The sequence below is a fragment of the Crocodylus siamensis genome, chromosome 11 (assembly GCF_052110815.1).
Source record: "Crocodylus siamensis isolate JL-2025a chromosome 11, ASM5211081v1, whole genome shotgun sequence".
NCBI lineage: Eukaryota > Metazoa > Chordata > Crocodylia > Crocodylidae > Crocodylus > Crocodylus siamensis.
The window spans coordinates 58,267,934-58,287,252 of record NC_143405.1 but is presented as its reverse complement, the minus strand read 5'-3'; the positions used below and the strand labels follow the sequence as shown (position 1 = coordinate 58,287,252).

Genomic DNA, 19,319 nt, shown 5'->3' with positions numbered 1-19,319 from the left:
GCCTCTGGGTGTTATCTACTAGCCTGGCTGCAGCAGAGGCAAGGGCCCCAAACAGTGGGTCCTTTGCCAAAGCCAGCAGCAAACGTAAAATTGGTCAGCTCTACTAGCTTGGCCAAACATACTCTACTGTGATCCACCTGGAATCTACTCGTAGCAGCTTAAAGCGACGGACGGGGAAGTGGTGGGAGGGGGAAGTGGCAGTGAGCAAGAGTATGGGGCCCATGCCAGTGCCCTGGGGCTAGAAGCAGCAGGAGCACAGAGCCCTGGCTTAGAGGAGTGTTGGCAGGGGCTCTGCCTGCCATGTCAGGGGCTGTAGGCAATGAGGGAGGGAAAGAGAATGTGTGTGTTGGTTCACAGGGGAAGTCCCACACACACTCCACCATTCACACCCCCCTTGCACTACCATACACACAGACCCCACACCCACAGCCCTAAACAACCTCAGCCACCCTCACCACCACACTCACAGCCCCCCACAAACCCTAAACCCACCCACACTCCACATACCCACACCTACATGCTCCCCCATCCCATACATATACATCCCCCCATCTAACCACCCCCAACACACCCACACCCCACCCCCACAAACCTATACCCACTCACTTATACAAGGGTAAGACTTCATTTTAAGCTATTCTACAATCACTTCTATGTACACTACAGAAACATGTAAATCAGGACAAAAATATTTCTTGAAATCACATTAATGAACGTTGTAGTAGATGCTTAATCTTTAGAATATAATTCTGAATTTTTCTGGTTCTGAGATGGGAAACCCCCTTGCTGAACTGAGTATTTCCAGGAGCAAGGGGAGGGACCTCTGGTGGCAAAGGTCAGGAGTTAAGGGTGGGACTTCTGGTCCCATGCTGGTGGGGGAGCGGGCACCTGTCAAGGGGTGGGACTACCCTTGTGGCCCTTGCTAAAACTCAGTAAGTGGCCCTCCGCTTGAAATAACTGCCCGCCACTGTGTTAAAGGAAGAGCAAAAAATGCTAAATGCTAAGAACTGAGGCTTAGAAGCTGCAAATCTAAAACTATCTTGCTGATAACTATAGCAAGAAGAGTTTTTGATTGTTTGTTTTAAATCAGATTGAAAAAACACAGGTGAAAAAAATTAAAACAAACAAAAAAAAAAAATCAATTGACTCCTCAGGTGAAAATGTATTTTTCCATTTCAAATATCCATGTTTCATCAGAAAACAAAACAGGAGAGGATCCTGAAGAGAGCCATACAAAATGATAAAAATGATGAAATCTTTTACTGTCAGGCTTATTTTACAGTTAGCTCAATTTATCACAGAAATGGTTAAGGGCTGATTTGATCTGTCTATATGTACCTACAGAAGAACAGAAATTTGATAAGAGGGCCCTGCCATCAGGCATGCTCAGGTATTGCATTATCTAATAGCTGAAGCTAAAAAAATCTCAGATTAGCAGTAAACTGCAAACAGCATAGTGTTAACCATGGGGAACAGTTTGCAAAGGGTTATGGTGACCTATCCATTATGGACAATTTTTACAGTAAACTTTAGATGTTTATACAACCCCCTGTCCAAATTTTACAAATTCAGGGAAATGATGTACCCTGTGAAACCCAGACAAGGTAATTGCCATAGTTCCTTCTGTCTTTGTAATCTGAACTTGAGGTGGGGGGGGGAGGATTTTTTTTTTTAGCAGCCATATGTTAAGTATAAGCAGCAGCATGCTGCAACATGCTCTGACGTAGAGGGGGTGGGAAATGAAGAGGCTGCCTCTGTGATTTCTCATGGGGGCAAAAATGGCAGTTCCCCAGGGGAGAGAAGGAAAATAGTTTCTATTTAAGAGCATAATATGATTAAGGAGCTGGAATCAAGACAGTTACTGGACTGGCAGCGTTAAAACCTAGAGCTGTTCTCTCTAATGATGCTGTTTTCCAGACCACGGTGGGGCCAGTGAAAACAATACTGTAAGACAGCCTTGAAATACAAAAGAGTAGGCACAATACATATGTACTGGAGAGGCTGCGGACTCTTCATCCTTGAAGGTTTTTAAGATGCAGCTAGAGCAGACGGGATGCTAGAGCAAAGCCTTGACTGGATGATCTAGTTGGGAATAGTCCTGCTTTGAGCGGGGGGTTGGACTAGATGCGACCTCCTGAGGTCCCTTCCCACCCCCATTTTCTATGATCCTATGGTAAGCATCTGCCTCAGAGAAACAAAAGACAAAGCAAGTAACCCTAAAACAGTGCCTCTCTCTCTGCTCCAGGTTCTGCCAAGGATGTTCTGCACATCCCTTCTTCCTTTGCTTCCCTACTTGTAAAAGCGCATAATGACGCTGACCTTCTTTTGTAAAGCCAGCGAACTGCAGATTTAAAAGCTGTTTGAAGGCCAAATATCTTTACTAAAACTGACACTTGTATTGGTCTAGTAATTTGCTACTAGTGTTTGTGTTCTGAATGTCTGTCACATGTAACAAGCACTTGCCAAAGAATTCATATATTCAACATGCATATTAAACCAGGATCTCCTCACATTATAAACATTCATGTATTTACTCACTCAGCAAACTATACGAACTCCTTCACTGTGACCGTGTACAATCACTACTACTCAGTAGAGCTTTCTTAAAGCTAACCGCACTCCCATGGACATTCAAGAACTCATTTTCAACATCACTAGTCATTAACCATGGCCTAAATGTTACAAGAGCCCATGAATACACAGCTGCTTCCTCTCAACAAGAAGTCCCTTGCTAAAAAGTTGTACTGGAATGCTCTTTAAACACCTCTCTCCACCCTTTACAAGAGGTAACCAGAGGCACACTGAAAGGAAGAGTAATATTTTATGCTTACACGTTGCTCATGAACTGAAGACTTTTCTTAACCATTAGTTAATCTAGGCATGTATTTCCATTTATGGGAAAATGCTAAGCACTGAGACCAAGTCGGGAGTTTAAGAAGCTATGGTCTTGATTTCTACATTCCCTCGTTAACTTTCTATTGTTCACACTTTTAATGGAAGTCCAAAAAAACAAAAAAAGAACATTGACGTAATTCTTGTATTGGTCAGATTTTTCAGAAGCGCAGAACAACTTTACCTGCCACTACAGAAAATAGGAACTAAAGATGTTCAGCAGTTTGGGGGGGGGGAAATACGTATGGCAATCTGGGTGCAGAGCATAAGATGAGAGAAACCATGCATGCAAGAGCTTTTCCATGAATCAGGGAACTGAGGTCTATGCTCCTCTGTTACTGCTTGCTCAGTGGAGTCTTAGAGTAATGACCCTCTTAAAATTACTGAGGCTTGTGGGATTTTTAATTATTATTCAAAATGCCTTAGTATTAACTTGTCTGTTTTTTAAAAAGAAGTTAGACCGCACACAAGTATAAGTGGTTTCTTTAGGGGAGCCACTTATACTTCCATATGGCATGACTTCCTTTTAAAAGATAGAAGAGGAAATACTAAGGCACTTTCAGACTCTGAATAATAATCTAAAAACCCACAAGCCTTAGTAATTTTAAGAGAGTCATTACTCTAAGACTGTGTATTATATATTTAAAATGCAATAATACAATTAAGGGAGAGCACAGTTAAAAATATCGTCTTTCATGGAACTTTCCCCAAGAAGGTACTCATTTTCATTCATTCATTTGAGTATTTAGTCAACACAAGCAGAATTAGGACAGATGGGAAGGAAGGAAGTTGGAGCCAGCACTAATAGAAAATGACTGCCAATTCATACACAGGAACATTAGAACGTTTCCTAAAAAGCCAAAAGCATAGGCTATCCAAAGACAAAGACCAATGCATCAAGCTTGCATTCGTGTCAGAGGTAACCCAGCCCAATACTTTTCCAAACAGGCAAGATCAGTATTTTATTTATTCAAAAAAGTGTTCACTGGCCTTACATTTGCCTTTGTATTGGTTCACACATAGAAGGAACACCTCTTAAGGATTTAATGTTTGTATATTAAATTATATTAATGTGTTCTTAATGTCAAACCTAAAGAAAATCTCTCTGCATCTTCAGTGACTTCATACAAGTACACTAATGCAACAATTTGTGGCAAGAGATATTCTAGCAAGATGTGAAATGGCTGGGAGGTCATTCGCTCATGCAAACTAGGATTTTGAAAAGGGTGGTCCATGCCACCTAAACAGTAAGTCCCCTTTTCCCTCTTCCTCAAAATTCACGCAAGTGGCCCAGCAAGGGCATTCAGCAAGCTGAAGTAGTACACGCTGGCTCCTTGAACATTCAGAGAAAGGAAGTGAAGTTAAGAGACCACAATTAAGTTTGGCTGCAATGACTTCCCTACACTTGTCTGCCCTCCCTTTCTCCTTTTACCAAGCTGTAGTTGGCAGTGTAACCCAGGCGGTACTTCAAGAGGTACCGCCTCTCCAACTGAAGGGATCAAAGCAGGTGCACAAGCGCTGTGGGAGGTGTAGGGACTCTCCTCCCCCTAGACGAGACCCAGACCACCAATGGGGACTTAACCATATACCTTTTAATACTGGGAACATAACAGGTATAAATCAGAGGGTATAGTGATCACTACAGTGCCCCAAGGGGGCAGGATTCACCAAAGGTTAGACACTTACAATCACTGACAAAAAACAGGGTTGACAAAATATAAGACACAACAGCAGAACAAACAATATGGGTTGGTGAAATATAAAGAGGCACAAAATGCAAAATGTCAAATGACAAGGAAATATAGGACCTTGGTACCTGGAGGAGGAGAAAGTGGGGGGGAACACAATGGTCCCTTTCCACTGCAAGAAGATTGGCTTCTTGTTAACTCACTCACCCCAAGTCACCTCAGCTGGGACTTGAACCCAAACCTCCCATGTGGTAGGCAGGCAGGCTGCCACACAGCCACCACTGGTGTCACTGCTCCAGCCTGCTAGGGGTCTTGACCTTCCCAGATCCCTGGTCTCACATCAAGCTGCCTGGCCTCTGATTGGAAGAGCTGGAAGCAGAGCTGGGAACGTCTCAGGTCGCTGCTCACACCCTTGCTGGAGCGGGAGCCTCTCATAAGGGATCCTGGAGCCCAGCGGGGAGCCTCTCCTGCCGGCCGCACACCGCACTGTTGAGGGTCCCACTGCTGCCTGCAGGTCCTGCTCTTTCAGGATTTTCTGGGGCACTGCACCTGCCCCACTGGCTCAGCTCTTGCCAGCTCTGTGAAGCTCCTTCCTTGTTGTCCCTCCCTGGTCTCTCCTGAGTCAGCCCATGCTGCCCCTTTTATCCCCCTCCAGGTGACCCAAGGAGCCAATCAGGGGACGGAGGGGGCGGGGAGAGGGGTGTCCCTTTCCATACCAATCGGGCCCCAGAGAATCCCAAGTCCTCCAATCATCTTTTGCCCTTTCAAAACCCCTGGGCTAGGTCACTGCCAGCTAGCCCGTCACAACAGCATCAGAGAAAACAAAGAATACCAGCTGTTCTCTTGAATATATTTTAGTTTCTATAAAGCTGTAGTTTCCTTCATTATTCAAAGTAGTACCTTCAAATTTTACAACAGGTGGGACCAGAAGCAGTAGATGCCTGTGGCCTTAACATCCAAAGTACATAATAGTAACTAAGACAATATCTTGACAGCCAGTGACAAGTCATTTTAAAACATCCCTGTTTTCACAAAAGTAGGCACACTTTGGATGGTTTCAGAGGGTTTTGTTGGGGTTTTTTTTGTTTTTTTTTTTAATAGGAATAGGAGATTGCACAATGCAATGAAGTTGTATTAGGACAGCAGCACAGAAGACCTCACTATACAAAGCTATCTGTAGTAAGTGAGATTTCTTTTCCTGACACTGATGAACCCTTTCTTGAACACAGTCAGTGAGAGTAACAGCTACAGGATCAGGATTGGGGAGTATAATACATTCTTTTTTTCTGACTGTGCAGAATAATACCTGGTTGGGTTGTCCGCAGGAAGGATGGAGCCCAACATCTCTAGATTTAAAAAGGAAGAGCCTCTGTTCCCTAAGACACAAGTCACATGTCAATTAAGTTAATAGTAGCAGCCACCACACAATAGAGATGCACAATAATTCTACCCCGTCTCCTGTATTATTGTCATAACATGTACTCACTTGTCTACACGACCATTTCTTCTTCCCTGAGTCTGCAAAATCCACGATTTCTCATTGAGTGAAAATGAGTTTATTTTTACAAGTTACTTAACTCAGGACACTACCCTCTACTTTATACCTCAAAAGATGTTATTATTCACTGCAATACTCAGATTTCAGAACTTGTCAAGGAAATCTCTTTTAACATGAAATTCTTTATGCTTATCCCTATCGTTTGAAAATGCTGAGAAAGTGTTCTGTATGGAAGTTAGGGGTGAGGGTGGAGAGGGGAAAAGGACCCCACCACTAACAAGGAACACATTTTTGTTTATCCGATTGCCAAGAAAAAATCTTTAAAAGTTTCTATTTAACACAAACTTGACAAATACATCATGTGCAGTATCTTCCACTAGTATGCTCACACAGATACAGTGTGCATCAGTGGCCACTGACAGTCTGCCTATGGCTTCTTCTTGATCATTCCTTTTCTTCATATGTCCTCGAAACTTAACGTGCAATAAGCTGCACAGTCAAGTTCTTCATATTCCAGAAGTGTGTGCAGCAGAGCACATTACTCCCTACAAAGTGCTTAAAACAGGAGACAGGCATTGACAGTACAGCGGTCAGGCAGGGACCCAGCAGAAGAGCCAGATTTCCTATGTTTTCCAAACAATTATAGTTTTCGCCATGCCAACAAACATAGACTTTGTTGTGTACTGAATCAAACCCAAGGATAGGCACTTGCATTAATGCAGCTTTACACATATGGTTGGGATGCTACAGATTTAGAAGTCAGCTGCTGCAAAGCTGTTTTTATTTGAACCATAAATCCAACTGCCCACCTACACTGAGCAACACTATACATCTAATGGAGAATAATAAGTTATATCAGTGGTTAAGAGCAAGCACCTAGCTAGTGTTGAATAGTAACCATCAAACCATAAACTGAAACTTCAGAGACAATTCACAAAATAGTTAGGCCTATAAGTAATTTTGCTCATGTGAGAAGTCCCATCTTTCTTTTGAACACTTGCACGCAGTCATGTTTGCACTCGTAGGCTTAGGCTCACTACGATTAGCACACTGAGGTACGCTACAAACTATTACATTTTGCTAGATTCAAGAGAAGAGAATTATGGTTGCATTCGATTCCCTAATTTCTTCATTAAAAGCTCCAAAATAATGTGATACTGACCTATTATTTTTTCCATCTCATATATTTTACTTCTAATTCTAGAAAAATTAGAGTTGAAACAATGGAAGCCTTTACATTCTGAGCAACACAGTTTTCCTTCTGTAAATGAAGTGGAAATCATTAGCCCTATAAACTCATGTACTGACCTGCACTGGATTAGATTGCTCCTTAAGTATTCAAGGAGTGCTATACATTGCAAGTGACTTCTTCAACACCCAGAAAAAGAGGAAATATAATGGCCATGCTTTGTGAGACTGCAGAAAGCTGATTGATTGCAATAAATCAGCAAGGAGAAAGAGATCTACTATTATAATCAGCCGTGAATGATAATATTTTAATTCCACAAAGAAGCTAAACAGGTGTAGCTATGGCACTGCTTTGGAGGGTCAAGCTCTTTTGAACGGAAACATCCTCCCAAAATTACTAATGTGGATGTGTAATTTTGGGAGGACCTTATGAGTTAGGGTATGTACACTGAAAAAGCACAGCTGTTCTTAAATCAAGTTGACCACCCTAGGTCTCAGTGAAGTAAAAGTAATTTGGGTTTTTATCTAGGTCAGGAGCTCAAGTTATCTTATCTTAACATATTTTAAGTACTATCTGGGGGTAGGAGGGGAAGGAGAGAAAAACCCACCAATCACCCATATACAAAACGCCCCCAGGATCTCTCCATCCTAATTCAAGTATGCATTTCAAGCAGGGTTTTTGCAAGATGCATATGCATTCTAAGAGCAGCACACATACATCTTAGTGGACTCCAGTGAGGTATAATGCCTAAAAAGTGGAATATATTCTACTCAAGTTGCATAAAATAGGGTTTTGATTTTAAAAATTACCTCACCTTCTGAGCAACATCAACTATACTTTAAAAAAGCCTCATTCAGTTCTTTATTTGCAGCAGTATTCAGAAGACATGGATGAAAAGAATCCATTCAAATCAATTTAAGTATTTGGGGTTTTTTTCTTCCAAGGCAATGTTGAAAATGAGCTACAGTAGAATAAGCAGAAATGGCATTCTATTACAGCTTTGCCTTGCTATGCAGATACAATATAAAAAAATTGTGCTCTACCTGTAGCTTCCTTGTTAAAATTACAATGTATCAGGCAGCACATTGGCCCACTGGGAGAACGGGAAAATTACTGGCACCGTCTTGGCATTCAGACTTCGTTTGCACGTAGATTTTAGAAGCTGTGACAAGCAGGTATAAATACAAAATGTATAACCACAAAATGCATTTCTCAATTGCTATTTGAGAAGAAAGCAAAGAATACGCACTGTATGATAAGGACGTCATAGTCCCCATCCTCTATTTATATATCACCGGAGTTCACAAGATAGAATTTTTCAAGGAGGAAAAAAACCCACAGCAGCCAATATATTCCTGTGCTGTTACTTCACTTTCCTAATTATCTAACTCCACATTAGTCATTTCAACATTTTGTCACAAAAAAAGACGAAAGAAAGAAAGAGACCCCATTAAGAAAAACAAAACCTACTGCCATAAGATTACACAATAGCTGGAGAGAATGACAATTTAACCAATTGTTAAATTTAAAGCACACTTTTCATAGTAATAAATGTCGACTTGAATATTTGTAGCTAACTCTCCAGTCAAATTTGCATATTTCCATTTTAAAGGGAGACCAAAAAAAACAAACAAACAAAAAAACCCAACCAAAAACCCAGTGCATTCAAAGAACCTAACAGCAAGCTAGCTAAGAGAAATATATTAGTGAGTTTAATGCAATTTAATGCAAAGTAATGGTATAACTTTCTGTAATATGGTATATATGGTATGACTAATGTTATTTGCAGCTTGAATTACTGTACAACAGTATCTATAATGCAATCTTAGGAAGGATCTCAAGCATCCCTTGTTAAACGATATGAAATAAGTTTGATTTTGATTTTTAACATTCAGATCCACCTTTTCTCTTCTTGTTCTTGTTTTCCCTGAGCAGTCTGGCATATACTCATGAGCACATGCTTGAATCACATGGAAAGGATTAAGGTTAAGGTAGGCTTCCGGGAAAGCAAAGTTGTAAAAGGCCCATTACCGAAGGACAAAGAAAAAACACACTGGGGTATTTGAAATACTTCAGGGGGGTAGGAGTCCAGTGAGTTAAGGAACCTTGTGCTACACTCGGGCTAGGTACAGACATTCAAACAGCCCAAGGAGGAACAGATCTATGCTGCACAGTTATTTGTAAGTGGCGTAGTTTAGATCAGTAGCGAACAGAAAACGCATTCGCCCTTTGATGGGGGCACGGGTGGGAAACTTAGACCGGGCTCTGCCATTTTTAAACCAGTCTATGGGTGTCTACACAAAACATTTACTGTGGAGTTGTCCAATCAGCTCTTTAGTAACATCTCTGTGTCTACATGTGTTCCCCCATTAGGCTGCAGTGAACTAATAAACATCATCATAGATTAGTACTTGTATTTACAAGTACAATCCTGAGGTGACATGATTTACTGCGTCACAGTACACGTGTAGACGCCAACAGGGCTGGCTGGGCACAAAAGCGCTTCATTGTAGGGGCTGCCTGCCAGCCAGTGCGCACTGGAGCACACTTGTGCCTCTGCCAGCCCCTCTACAGCACACTGAGCTGGGTCAGAGCAGGCTCCTGTGAGCCGGGGCTTCTCCAGCCCAGCTCAATGTGCTGCAGTCCCTGGTGCACCTTCAAATATGGTGCCCAGAAGCAATAAACTCCCATGCAAACTGCGCCAGAGTTTAGATCACATTAATAGCACATGTAGATGTGCCCTGTGTGTACCAAACTTTTGTTCTGTTATGGGTAGACTGGTTTTCGATTGTTAGGGAACTCCATAAATCATACTGGAAATGCCCCCACAGTGGCTCCTTTAATGCTTTCATCTTGTCACTTGTCTCTCCACCCTTGACTTGGCAGAGGGGCCCTGTCAGCCAAGCCATTTGCCACTGTTTTAAATAAGCCACACTTGTGACTTCCCCTGCAATCAGTGGAAAACGGCCCAGCTGGCAGGGCCCCTCTGCCAATCAAGGGTGTGGGGGGAGCAACATCAAAATGAAAACTTTAAAGGAGTCGATGCAGGGGGCACTTCTGGCACAATTTCTGGAGATCCCTACCGATCACTTATACAGGCAACCCCCCACTTAACACTGTTTCACTTAGCACTATTTTGCTATAATGCTCATTTCAAATTGACCCCTGATTTCACATAGCGCTCAGTGAGTTCTGTTATATTGCTTGCAGTTGCCATCTTGGGCCATTAAAAACAACTGCAGTCACCATCTTGGGTTGTCAAATACATTCGGTTTCACTTAATGCTCGTTTCAGTTAACGCTTGGTTTTTCAGGAGCCGTCTGTACCTGGCCTTGGTGTCATCTTTTTTAAGAGTTTGGGTTACTGCTGTGGCTCTGAGAATGTTAGTGTTTTCCTTTAAAGTTTTATAGTCTTCAAAAGTAAAATTCAGAATAATGGGGAAATAGCAACACCCATTTCACTGATGCAGGTTGCAGCAACCTATACCGTATGGACTCCATAGTTCTCAGTGTTGTTTCATTAATGCAGCTGGGAAATTGTGCAGCAAACTCATAGCTTTTATGTACAAATAGCACACCTCTTGCTGGCACATCTGGGCCAGTTTCACAACAGCCCCCCAAAAAGTAGAGACGAAAGTTCAGATTTTGACCTGAACCAATGGAAAGCAAATTATGCTCAAACCGACACCCGCAAGTAGGACTGTGTTAATCATAACCTACTCTTTAAAATCGCATTGGAAGTCATCCCACCGCAGCAGCGTCTTTAATGTGTTTTAAGTTCACTGCTTGCCCCTGCCCAATTGGCAGAGGTTTTAAATATACCATGGATTTTACTTCCCCCGTGATCAGTGGCAAAAGTCCTGGCTGGCAGGGCACGTCCACCAATCGGGGCGGGGAGAGGGGCGAGAAGGAAACAACAAAATGAGAAACATTAAAGAGAGCCAGTACGGAGGCCACTTCCAGTGCAACTTATGGAAATCCCAGCCTCTAAGAAAAAAAAGACAAAAACAACAGACCAGAATGGCTACCAGGTTGTGTTTATGATCTCCTACACAAGCAATTAATCAAATTCCAAGTTTTTAAAAGTTGTTTTAGAGAATCTGACATCACTTAATACATTTAGGAATATGTATTAACTTACCACCACACCGCTGCAGAGGAGTTTTGAATAAATGCATATGAAGGAATGCATACCGGTTTTCAAGATGGCAGTAATTTACTTGGTAACTTACAACCGTTTCTTCTGTGGAATCTGTTATGGAAGCCCGTTATAGATGGCTGATATCTGATATGGACATTTCTCGGAAAGTTTATTCAATCCTGTAAATCTTTCTTCAATTTTGAATCAATGCCAGAGGAGTGCCAGAACAGAAAAAGAAGGCTTGTCTGAGGGCAGCAGAAGCTGACATGAAGCAGCAAAACCACAACACCCTCTTTCTGGGCCACTGGGGTGATGCAGATTTCATATGCCATTCTTCTCTATAGGCCAGGCTGACTCCCATGAAGTGCAATGGAAGCATTCCTAAACTGAAAGAGTTTGATTTTTTAACTTTAATTTTATAATATTTATAGATATTATCCATATTATATACATGGATTATATGGCATATAATGTATATTATATATTATCCATAATATATAATGCCATTATATTATATCTATCTCTCTATCTATCTATATATATATATTATGGATAATATCATATTATAAATATGGATGGTTAAAAAAAGCAAGCGTTCAGGTTTTATATAGATCTATTTTTAGTGAGGCTTGAACCTGGCCCCCTCCAATACTTTTCAATCAGCTCTAGAAACCTCTTTCCTCCCCTCTTCCCCTTCAGCTGCCTTTCTTTTTCCTCCTTCTCATCTAAATACTCAAAGATTTCTTGCTCCACAGACAACATGATAAATTGTTGTGTGTAACTAGGACAAATGTAACAAGGAAGTCATGAAGACATTAGGCACTGGGACCACAAGACCTTATGGCAGAAAGCAGGTCCCTGATATTCATATTCTGGAATCTCACTATTAGGTGTGGATATGGGCTTCCAGCATTGTCCAGCTGTGCAGTCTCTCACAAGGGGAACTCCTTTGGTGAGCCAAGAATGAACTTTTTGCTCATTGCAAAAAAATGGAACTGCACAGAAGTAAGAATCAAAATTAGTAACAGAGACAACTCAGAATCCACCTTCTATGTTGAGTGAAATTATTCATGCCATTGATCGGTAGATTTATTTTTTAACATATATCTTTCAAAAGATCAGCCACCCTCATGCAAAGAAAGGTTTGTCTGCCTATTTTAATGTAACCTGTGTTTCTTCAAATTAATGAATGATTTAAGCAAGAACACACGTCCATGTAAATGGCACTACAACTTTTTAAATTAAATTCCTTCTTAATATTTTTTTAACATTCAATGATGTCAAAAAATGTCATACCCATGAACTGCATTCTTCTTCAGCCTAAGTGCATTTTATCTGAGATTAGTCATATTTGGTCAAAAAAAGGGACAGGTTTCACAAGTCTTCTGAATTGCTACGTGATTCCAGTTCTTTGTTATGAAATTTGATCAACCTACATTTCCACAGAGCTCATGAAAGCAAATGTCAGCTGGTTACATTGACAAGTCCTTCCAAAAATGTTTGTAAAATGTAGCAAACTCTCTCAGGAAACTGTTGTTGTATAAATTAGGTGTTACGTATTCAAACGTTCTCCTCCCTCCCAGTACGACTTTCGACACACTTCTGATAGCTGGATGCAAACCAATGCAATCTTCCTGGGCATGCCACCAAGCGTCTGTCATTGAGAAGCTGGGCTATCCATACCTCTTCTTCCAGCGAGTCGAACCAGGAGGCTGATGGTGCGTGCAAAAGACTTTGTGAGCTGCTGCCATTAGCTTCAGAACAGTGGTAAGCACGCCTTTCTCCAGATTATATAATGCACTGAATGGTCACGTACCATAAATCAAGGTTGACTGCAGTTAGGAAATTTGCCTCGGTTTTGTCATCCAATGACTTCCTTTTCACATTTTTGTCTGCATTGGACACAACATATTATTGCAATTCCTCTTGTTGGACACACAAATCAGTGTTTCAAATATAACAAATTTTTCCCCTGCATACATGTCTTCAGCTTTTATCTGTCCCTTTCTTCTGATCGGCATATCGTGTTCTTATCTGTTAACTGCCAGTATGCAGTAAAGGGGCTGCAATTCTCACTGGAAGACACTATCCAGGCTGGCATGATCGACTAATTTCTTTAATACTCATTTTGTTGTCCGTTAAAAAGGCGATATTTCTAATGTAATAGACTTCTACTTGATCAAGTTCAACAAGATTTTTTTTCAATAATACTTTTTAAATGACTGTCATTGGTTCTTACCTTTTTCCGTTTGTTTGTTTGAAGGAGACTACTCCTAGCCAAAAATAATACCGAAGACCTGAGACAAAGTCATCAACCATACTTCCAGATGTTGCCATATGGTAGATCATCAAAAGCTCCTTTTTAATTAACCATTTCAGATCATTTCAGTGTAATATTTAATATTGATGAACCTAAAGAAATGAGTTCTTATCCTTCTTGACGTGAAAGTGCATCCTTTTCATCTTGTTCTTTAACGATGTTTACACAAATTACCTTAGATGAGTTATCCATTTCTATTGCAACTTTCTATTTGAACATTTCTTCCTTTCATTTTAGGAATGTGGAACCAGTTACACTCATGCACTAATATTTGCAAACTGCTCAATTTTAGTCACTTATCCACTATATAAGGTAGCAGATTCTACAAATTAAGAGAACTCCACTTACTAAATTTAGTACTAAAGAAGGATGAGAAAACAAAGATAAAATTGGCTTCACAGAGAACTAGATAGCTTGTTTAATTTCCAAAAATATTCTAGAAAGTCAACCAGTCCCCTAGCAGGTTTTCAGTCCTACTTACTCTCTTCTTTTTCATGTCCAATGAGAGTATCCACACTAACTAGCCTCATCTATTCCCAATCACTAATGGCTACATATCCCCATACCCTCCCACTCTAGGCCTACCTAATTCCTCACATACAGTGAGTTTAGCAGTCCTCATTGCCTCCCCATTTAACTTTGTAGAATACTAAAAGATCTTGTTTGCAGACTGTAGTTAGAGTTTGATATGTGTAGCATCAAAAATGACATTCAACTAAATGGCCAAAAAAAATCGTTAGCTTGTGATATTCCTTGGAGGGAAGGGCAGGGGAAAAAGCAGAGGAAGCAGAATTTCAACAACCGTCCTCAAGGAACTGCACTCAAATGAATGTATTCAGTGCAACAACACTAAGGTTTTCAGTCCATATTAGCATTGCAGCTGTACAAAGTAACCTGGCTCACTGTGCAAAACTAGTGAGACTTGCTTCAGGCCAGTGTAATTTCCGCTATAGTTAATGGCTGCAAACATGTCTGTGTAGAAACAAGATGTATTCCAAGTACGTCAGATGAGCAACATCAAGATACTATGGCCTGGGATAGCTATACTGGCTTATTCCTCAGGAATTGAAAGGGCAAGGTATTTTGGCAGATGCGTATTCCAAATCCATAACAACCGTGTGTACCCACCAGCTAGTACATGTTACACATTGTTCTTGTCCCTGATCCACAGAGGATGCAAATCTCTGTGAACACTCAGCTACAGAGACGGTTTCTTTAGCTTAAGAGACACAGGGACTCCCAAAACCCAAAGTGTGAATTAACCAGGATGTGGAGCTTTATGTAATAATTTAAGAACACAAAGATGCAATGATTTTGTGAACTCTGTATGGGCACTGATCAGAGATGAAGTCACTGTATATTGGGTTACATGACTATCTTGTAGACTACACTCATCTATATTAATAGGGGGCACTTGGGAAAGCAACACAGGAACTGTTAGAGAAGCAAAACCAACAACTGAATAGGGCCAGTTACAGGACAAGGATACACCTCCAACCCAAATGAAACAGCTCTTCGGTTAAACAGGGAGCCTCACATCTTTAAAAATAAAAGCTAAAAATCCCTCTTGGAAGAGAAGGGGAGGTATCAATAGGTCAGGACAAAGCAAAGAGAGGCCACTCCAAGAACCACGAGAAGTTGGCCCTTCCTGGATCCAGGGAGTGGGTTTACAGAGCAGACACCGTGTATTCAGACCATCAAGGGGACAGAACGGTGGACACTGAAGACAATCCAGGTCTACCGTGATAATTGTGGCTGATCGCTGGGGAATGAAACAAAGCCCTCGGTAAGAAAGTCAGAGAATCATGCGATTCCACCATAGGAGAAGCTGATGGCTTGAGGCCCTAAACAAAGAGCAAGACCAGTAAGGTCACGGGAGCAGCTAGCTTGGGATTTGACAGAGTCATCGCCACCAGCACCACCAAAGCCGAGGCGTGGGGAGCAACTGGGAAGTTTGTCTTGGGATCATGCATGCCAGGGGGCTCAGACGAACCTTTTTCTTTTTTTTTAAGAAGTTCACAAATGGCTTTACATGCAAGACTTAATATTCTTTCTTTTGGACTTAACACTGCGACGGGGCAACACTCCTGTGGCTTAAATGCAGAATGGACGTTTAAAAAAAGAGCTTTGATTGTAAATTTAGTAGCTGCAATGAGGTACACAAACCACAGGAAGTAAGGGAGCTTGACAGACAAAGTCGCCCCAAGCCAGCAGCAGGGCAGGCATTGACCATTGCGCATTTATGCCCAACATCCTAAAAACTTACTAGCCAAATGCTGCAATTTACAGTTCACATCAACGGTAAGGAGATTTTTTTGTCTGACCAAATGCCCATGGGTTTGGATCCAGGAGTTAATTTTGCATGTATGACATTAAAATAAAAAGAGAGAGAGAGAAAAATAGACCTCTTAGTTGTACTAATCAGGTGCCAGATTTCATTCTTTACATCAAAGCATTTTTCAGCTGTAGAAACAAACACATCTTTAGAAGACAAAAAAGAAAAATAGTACTTTTCTTCTTTTCATGTTTGATCAGAAAGCCAAATCCTCATCTAAGTAATAAAAATAAAATTGATTCTAAGTTATAAACTTGTATATCTGGTTTTAGCTTAAAGTGAATGCCCCAAGTGAATTATAATATTTATCGCCTTTAGAGCTTCCTGAGCTCTAGTAACTCGGAACAGAACGGTTTACAGTGTCATATATTCATATACTTCACGCCGCCCGATTGTGCCCTCAAATGCACATGTGCAAATCTTTCTTATGCCAACCTAACTGTCTGAAAGCAAAGTTAGGCTATTTAGTGCCGTCTCAATCCAACACTAATTTCTTCTGTATGAAGAATTATATATTTCCAGTATCTTTTTCAAACTCCCCTGCAACAAGACTCCTTGAATAATGAGCAAGCTTTCTAGGAATGTTTGCATGCATTGCACTCATGCTATTTGCAGTGCTATAAAGTTCCTTCAGCACTTCCATTATAAAACACTTGTATCTTGTTTCTAACTTATCCATTAAAAAAAAAAAGAGACAAAAAAATCACTTTAGACTGAGACTTGGCTCATACAGTTCGAAACAGATCAAGTCTCTCAGTAACAAGTTTCCAAACCATTGACAGCTTGTTCTTTACCAGCTCCTAATACTTTTCCAACTCCTATATAATTTACAGCATCTAGAAAGCTAGAAGCAGTGCATTTCAAATTGAGCGAGACAGCCCACGTTGAGTACAATGCATTCGATAACATACTGCTTTTTGGTATGCTGGATGTGGCTAGCAAGAGGGCAGTACTGGGAAAGCTGCATACCCAGATCTTGCTGCCATTGCAGAAAAGCTGAAAAATTAGGAGGAGGTTAACAGCCAGATGCTAGGAATGCAAAAAGTGGAAGCAAGGAGTCAACAGAAGTTTCCCCCAGAATTTAAAACCATTGATGAGGGAATCAGAAACACAATCTGAATTTCAGGTGCAGTAATCCTAGCAGCACCTACAAGCACCACTGTAGCAATGCCATAGCAACCTCACTAGGTCGTAATTACATAGAAGACGACCCCAACTGGAGTAAACGGCATTAAATGTAGCAAGAATAATATAGAAAACAACTCTGTATAGGAAGGGAGACAGACTATATAATCAAATCAGCCTGTCTCTAACTGCTATGATGCTGGGTAAAATTACAGTAATATCTTATGAAAGGTTTAGGCAGTACTGGGCACCGGTAAGAACATCCACGATGAAAGCATAGGTTGTGCAAAAAAAAAAAAAAAAAAAGTGGCAAGGACGTGAAATTGTGATTTCCAGCTTACTTCCAGTGAGAACTCTTATCCGCTCCCATTTCATCTAGTAAAGGGCGAATGAGAAATTTGAGTACAAACTGGCTTTTACAGTCTGTCTAAGAAGAGCCAAATATTTCTTGCAAGGCACTGAGCAGAACATCCAGGATTTTGTTTACCGTCTAAAACGTTTCAAAACCAGAGAACGTCATTCTGCTAGTTAGACAGATGCGTACAATTAACGGAGACGGGAAAATAAGCGTTCACAAGAATTTTGGAGGTCTTTTCCCACTCCTACGGCTCGTCACTCTCGTCTCTCATTAGCATCAAAAGCCACATGCGGGGTCCCTTGAACTGTTAGCTGACACTAAGCCCTCAGGATACAGATGGGAACGAAGCCAAATTCAGCACTTGGTACCTAAGCAGATTTCAAGTGATGGATGAGCCACAAACCAAAGCTTTAGGAAAAAAAAAAACCCAACCCAACAAAGGGTGAAACAAGTTTGAGTTTTCTACGGTGTTTCCTTCTGTGCACAGTGCCAAGCGTGCTCCAGCTGTTGCACGACCGGGGCTTTAGAAAGCTTGGCGGGCTGGGGAGGGGAAACTCCCGAAAGTATTTAAGCAACTTAGGTCCTGAAGTCCCTCTTTCGAGAGCGACAGACTGCATTTAGACACTTGGGAGCCGAAAGCCCAGTGCCAACAGGATCCAGCTCCTAACTCACCGGGGCACGGCGCAGATTTGTGTCCTTCGGTGGGTCCTAAGAGGAGGAGCTGGCGCGGATGGGACGAGCTGCGGAGCAGGGACAAGTTCGCCCAGAGCTCACCCGGTGCCTGCAGAAGGGACACATTTCCGGGCAAGAGCAGCCACAGCTGCCACCCACCCCAAGGGCTGAAGGCGACTGTCCCACAAGCGCCATGCCCTCGTCCGGGGAAGTCTGTTTCTCCTTTTCAATCTCTGGGTAATTAAGCACAGCCAAAGAGGCCATTAGGTGCGGAGCCACAAGACGGGGAGCAGCGCCCACCTCCGAGCCGGGCAGAGCCCCCTTCCTGAGGGGACCCGCCGGCACTGAGCTCCCCGCGCCCAGCCCAACTTTGCTCCCCCAACTCGCAGCCCTTCCCCCGCGCGGCGCCTTACCTGCGGCCCGAGGCGGCGGCTGTGCCCGCAGCGGAGGGGCGCCCCTGAGGGCGACGGAGAGAGAAGGGGGGGCGGCGGCTCCGCGCTTCCGTCCTCCGCGGCGGCGCGGCGCGGCGCGGACCAGACGCAGGTGGCGGCGGTTGCGCGGGCGCGTGAGGCGCTGAGGCCGGCGCCGGGCGTCTGCGAGCCGCGGAGCGCGGGGCGGGGCGGGGCCAGGGGCGGGGGCGGGGCAGCCCCCGGCTCCTGCCTGAGCCGCAAACCCGGCGGGGGGGGGAGGGGGTGGTCTCGGCTCCCTGAGGAGAGCCGCCGTCGCGGCGGCTGCGGTGGGGAGCTGCCGTTCCTGCCCTGCCAGAGCCCGGGGGCAGCGGAGGCGGCAGGTGGAGCACAAGGGCCGCGGCCGCGGTAGTTTTGGAGCTGGGTTGTCGCGTAACCCCCGCCCCGTGCGCACGTCAACTCCTGAACCGGGTTTTAAGGGCGTGTGAGGCAGGAGGCTGTTGGATCCGCTGCTCTGCCCGGCCCCCCGCCGCGCCCATGGGGCTGCCCCTGCTCTCCCCCGCGCGGGCCTGCCCAGGGCTGCCACCGTGCCCAGCGGCAGTGGGCAGGCAGGTGAACCCTTCCCTGCCTGCTCCCTTTGCACGGGCACAGCAGGCACACAAGTGAGCAAAGGCAAACCCGACGGGCGATGAGGG

The 19,319-nt window shown here is 43.0% G+C and overlaps 1 protein-coding gene across 2 annotated transcripts in view; it reads right to left on the bottom strand.

Annotated features, from left to right (window-relative positions):
* CNTN3 (contactin 3) overlaps positions 1-19,029 on the bottom strand; it is a 227,926-nt gene extending 208,897 nt beyond the window's left edge. The window contains exon 1 of one of the 2 annotated variants that reach the window (XM_090022820.1): positions 18,631-19,029. The gene's annotated coding sequence lies outside the window, so the exon portion shown is untranslated. The remainder of the gene's footprint in view (positions 1-18,630) is intronic. The other variant, XM_090022819.1, reaches the window with a different exon arrangement.
* Positions 19,030-19,319: the final 290 nt, after the last annotated feature.